This window comes from Nuphar pumila, chromosome 8 (assembly GCF_984573655.1).
Source record: "Nuphar pumila chromosome 8, dmNupPumi1.hap1.1, whole genome shotgun sequence".
NCBI classification, from domain to species: Eukaryota; Viridiplantae; Streptophyta; class Magnoliopsida; order Nymphaeales; family Nymphaeaceae; genus Nuphar; species Nuphar pumila.
Window position 1 is genome coordinate 28,980,104 of NC_143256.1, and position 5,308 is coordinate 28,985,411.

The following is a 5,308-nucleotide window of genomic DNA, read 5'->3' on the forward strand; positions in this document are numbered from 1 at the left end:
CAAAGAAATGATGATAGATACATGTTAAAAAATTAGAGTTAAAATAGACTTAGTTTTGTATTTTCTAAAACATAGTCATTTTGAGTTGTTTTGTAAATAACTTTTTGAAGAGAGGTTTTTGAAATGCAATTTTAAAAAAGAAGAGGCACTTATGGAGAAAAGTTCAAATCTTTAAATATGATACGTAGGGGGAAGAGAGGCTTGTCTTCTCTCTTATGCCTTTGCTCTCTTTCCTAACCCTTCCCCTTCACCTTGTTTCTTGCCTTCTTCTTCTCCTTCTCCCTTGATCTCTCTTCTTCCTCAATCCGGTGGAGGCATCCAGCTACGGTAATGGCATATAGGAGGATTCCACTTCTCTTCTAATCCTTCTGGTTCGGTAAGTGCTTCTTCTTCTTCTTCTTCTTCTTCTTCTTCTTCTTTTTCTGTTTTGATAATTTGATTTGTTGAAGTTAGTAGATAGTATGTGTGATTCTAGCCTTATGTTCCATTTTTAATTCATCGTAGGTAGCATTAGCATTAGCATATGAACTTTCAAAATATTTTAGTTGTTTGTTTGTTTTCAATTTTTTTTTCTACAGCATCACAGGGTGATTACAGTGAAATATCAGAAATCCGGCTTACTTTGATATGAGATCTGATATTCTTTTGCCTTTATCAGTATGACTTAGGCATCTGAATCAGAAGTAATTAGATTCAAATCATCATATCTGTGTTTGTGCATTCATCAGATTTCAACAAATTTGTTTTTTGATTGATCGAACATCTGGATTGAGCATTGTGTTTTCCGGCAATCACTATTTTCAAAGATCTCGGTGAATAGTTTTTTTTCCTATTATTCCGATCAATCAAGTTCAGGTGATCAATTATTTGATGCTGAATGATCAAAAATTCCTCTAAACATGTTGGATCTGTGATAGACCTGATAGAATTCGATTGCATTTTCCGATCGGATTTCCCTGCATCTACCGGAATTTATTTACATTCACCCAAATCTGTTGCATTCATCGGATTTCCAATTGATCGAATAGAATCCTCTTCTGTTGCTGTGAATATCAAACAGAATCACTCCAACAATGGCTAGAATCTAGATCTTCCTCTATTAGCTGTCAGAATAAATTTTTTTGGAGTGCTTCTACATCGGCTGGAAGTTTTCCTTCCACCGGAGTTCAGTCATTGCTCTGTCAGATTCTTCTACTGGCTGAAATCCTCATCTTCTGTCTATTAGCTGCCAGAATAAATTTTTTTGGAGTGCTTCTACATCGGCTGGAAGTTTTCCTTCCACCGGAGTTCAGTCATTGCTCGATCGGATTCTTCTACTGGCTGAAATCCTCATCTTCTGATCTACCAGATAGCTTAGTTTGCCGGCACTACAACAATCTCTGATCATTTTCCAGTTCTCCGACAACTTCTCTTACTGAGCCATTGTGAGAGCCGATCTTATTTGTGCGAATCAAATGTGAAAAGTTATTTTCACAATGTGTTGAAACAAAATTGGGTTTTCACAGTCGGTTGAATTTAAAAACTGATTTTCACGGTTGTGTTGATTTTAAAACTGAATTTTCACTGAAATTTATCCTGTTTTTACTGTTGGTTCTCACTGAAATTTTTATTGTTAGCTAATTGAAAAATTAGTTAGCTATTAGTTAATTGAGTAATTAGCTGTTAGTTTATTAAATCACTAGTGATTAGTATAAAATTTTTGTTTGAAGTAGCTAAGTAATGTGTAATTGTTAGATTAGTTACTTTTGTTAAGTAAGTATTAAGTATTAGTAAAATGTTAGTAATTGTTTTGGAATTAGTTAGTTGTTATTAGATTTAATTAAAATTAGTTTTCAATTGTAATTAGTCATCTAGATTTCATTAATGATTTCTTTCGTATTCTTAGCATCTAGTTAGTATATTTTGTTTAGTATAGTTTTATTCTTTTATTTTGTACTGCTCGTGTTCATTTGAATTGTGCAGGATAGCACAGGAGTGGAGCTAAAGCGCATACGTGACACGAAAGTGCAATAATAGAAGATGTTTTTCTTTTATTTTAGAATTTAGGCATTTAATTGAGTTTGTAAATATTGCACTTTACGCCCTCTGCGAAGGGTATTCATTTGTTGTAATAGTTAGTTGTTTTTCCTTTTCTTGTACATTTTACATTTTAATCATACGACAATAAAGATTAGTTTAGATTTGTGTGTTTGAATACAAAATATTCTCGTTCCCTGAGTTCGACCTGGTCTCATCCACTAGTGAGAACCGGTTTTTATTATTTGATGTATGGTTTTCACATGTTTTTCATATAAAAATCTTTTCAAAATTACAACGATTTAAAAGAGGACATCACATTGTAAATATCATGAATGGCTCATTTTCATGCTTTTTGCCTTTATTTCTTAAATTTTCACAATGGTGAAACACGAATGGCATGTGCACCATCTCGTAAGAGGTAAATTAATCCTAAGTTGATGATTTACATCAACGGCCATAGTCGGGATGTAAACAAGACTTAGTATTTTTTATCTTTTATGAAATAATACTGGATCCACACTTGATCCCCTTTTTCAAAAATCATCATATTTTCTTTAAATATTTTCATCTTTTATCATAATTTAATTTAAAATTAATTCAACATATATACCAATGGCCATAGTCAGGGTATATTGAGAATTAATTTCATTTTAAATTCTATAAAAGCACCAAAAAAATGTATTTTATTCTTCACTTGAATTTAAATGTGGTTATTATATAATATATTCAATGACCATAGTCAGGGATATATTATATCTTCAACCCCATTCTTAATTCATTTAAAGAATGAAATAGCTTTTCAAAAACCAATTTCAAATTCTTTAAATTCATTCATCATTTAGTGTAGAATTGCATCATATTTTCAAAATTCCCTTTCAAAAACCCAAGTGATTGTAAGTATCTCTTCTTCAAATTCCTATTTCAATTCTATCTCATTTCCAAAACTTTGAAATCAAATTCAAAGTTTAAAATTCAACTTGAATCATTTTATAAATTCCAAATTCAATTTCAAAGTCCAAATTGACTTTGAAATTCATTCTCAAAAATCAATTTTATTCCAAAAATCCAAAGTTAGGTTTTAATCTCAACTTGGATCCAGATTTCCAAGTATCAATCTCCACTTTCGGATCTCAGGCTTCAAATCCAAAATCCATTCTAAGATCCAGATTCCAATTCCACCCTGGATCTCAGATGCAGATCCAAAATTCATTCTAGGATCCAGATTCTATTTCCACCTTGGATCTCAGATTCAGATCCAAAATCTATTCTAGGATCCAGAACCCGATTCTAATTTGGATCTTAGACTTCAGATCCAAATCTATCTTAGGATCCAGAACCCAATTCTACTTTGGATCTCAGACTTCAGATCCAAATCCATCTTAGGATCCAGAACCAATTCTACTTTGGATCTCAGACTTCAGATCCAAATCCATCTTAGGATCCGGAACCCAATTCTACTTTGGATCTCAGACTTCAGATCCAATTCCATTTTAGGATCCAGAATCCAACTTCATCTTGGATCTCAAATTGCAGATCCGAATTCCATTTAGGATCAAGAATCCAACTTTACTTTGGATCTCCGACTTCAGATCCCAATTTCATCTTGGATTCCAAATCTTGAATCCGATTCCATTCAAAATTTCAGATCCGAATTTCATTCCTTCGGATCCAATTCCATCCTAGATCTCATATTTCAAGATCCAAATTTCCCTTAGGATCCCAAATCCAGAATTTAGTTCATCTTGAATTTCAACTCTATTTAGAGTCCAAACCTTTGATTCAAAATTTCATTCTGAACTCCAAATTTCAAAAAATCAAAATTTTATCTCCAAATCTGAATTCCATTCCAAGTTTACCTTGAATCCAAAAAAAACAATTCTATTTCTCAATTCTATTCTGATTTCTCAAATCTGATCTCAATTTCAAGCTTTATAAATGAAATTCAAATTACATCTCTATCTTGATTCAAAGTCCTAATTCAAAGTCCATTTATGACTTCGAATTTTTCTTTTCTTCTTCTTTTATCTCAAACTTCAAAATCATCTCTTTCCAAATCCATATTTATTTTCCCAAGCTCTGATTATTCTAAAAACTTAGAACTTTAAATCTTAAGTTCTAAAGTTAGAAATCATTTCTTCACTCTATTATCAGATTCATCTCAGAAACACTTGGGAATTTTTCAAATCATTTTCAAAAGGAGCATACATCCTTGCATTTGCACAAGCATGATTCTTTGTGCATCTAGACTTAGAATAAATTCTTGGATAATTTCTTAGCAAAGCAAAAGGCATAAATTCGATCCTTGGTTCGATTACCCCTAGTAAAGGCGCCAGGAACGGTCGAGCCTCGTACCGACGAGCGGATCCCGTCTCCCAGTTTTCCCGCAAATATTTCAAAACGGAGGTGAGTTATTTTCTAAATATTTTCAAAATTAAGGTCAAGTGAGACCCCGCAAAAGAATTCCTCTTCTCTCTTTTTCTTTCTCTTTTCTCTTTTCTCTTTCTTTCTGCCCTTTTATTTTCTCCCTTCAAAAAGGAGGAAATAGAGGTTAGAAAGGAAAAGAGAAGGAAGAGAGAGAATATTACGAGAGGAAAATTTTTGCGATGATCACAATTCCCAAATCCAAATCCATCTTCAAGATCTATCCAGATTTCTTGAATCCAATTCCAATTTTCAAAGTTCCATCTTGGATTCCAGATTTCAAAAACCCATTCCGTCTAGGACTCCAGACTTCAAATCCAATTCCATATTGTATTTCAGATTTCAAATCCAATTCCATCTAGGATTCTGGATTTCAAATCCAATTCCATATTGGATTCCAGATTTCAAATCCAAATTCCATCTTGGATTCCAGATTTCAAAACCAAATCCATTTTCAGATCCCATATGAACTTCTTAAATCCAATTCTATTTTCAAATTCCATTTGGATTTCTTAAAAACCAAATTCCCTTCTGATTTCAAACTTAAAATACGAAATTCAATTCCATTTTCAAATTCCATCTCAATTTCGAAATCTAGATTCAAAATCCAAATTCAAAAGTTCATCTTGACTTTGAAATCTCATTCTTACTTCAAATTTTACCTCAGTTCCAAATTCTCCTTTTCTCTTCATCTCTTCAAATTCAAGAGCTATTTTCAAAATCTTTGAGTATCCCAAGACTTAGAACTTCAAGTCTCTTTCCAGATCTATTTCAAGTTCTAAGTTAGATTCAAAATCTTCAACTTTCAAAAACCATTTCTTCACCATATTCTCAAATTTATTTCAAAATCACTTGGAAAATCCCCAAA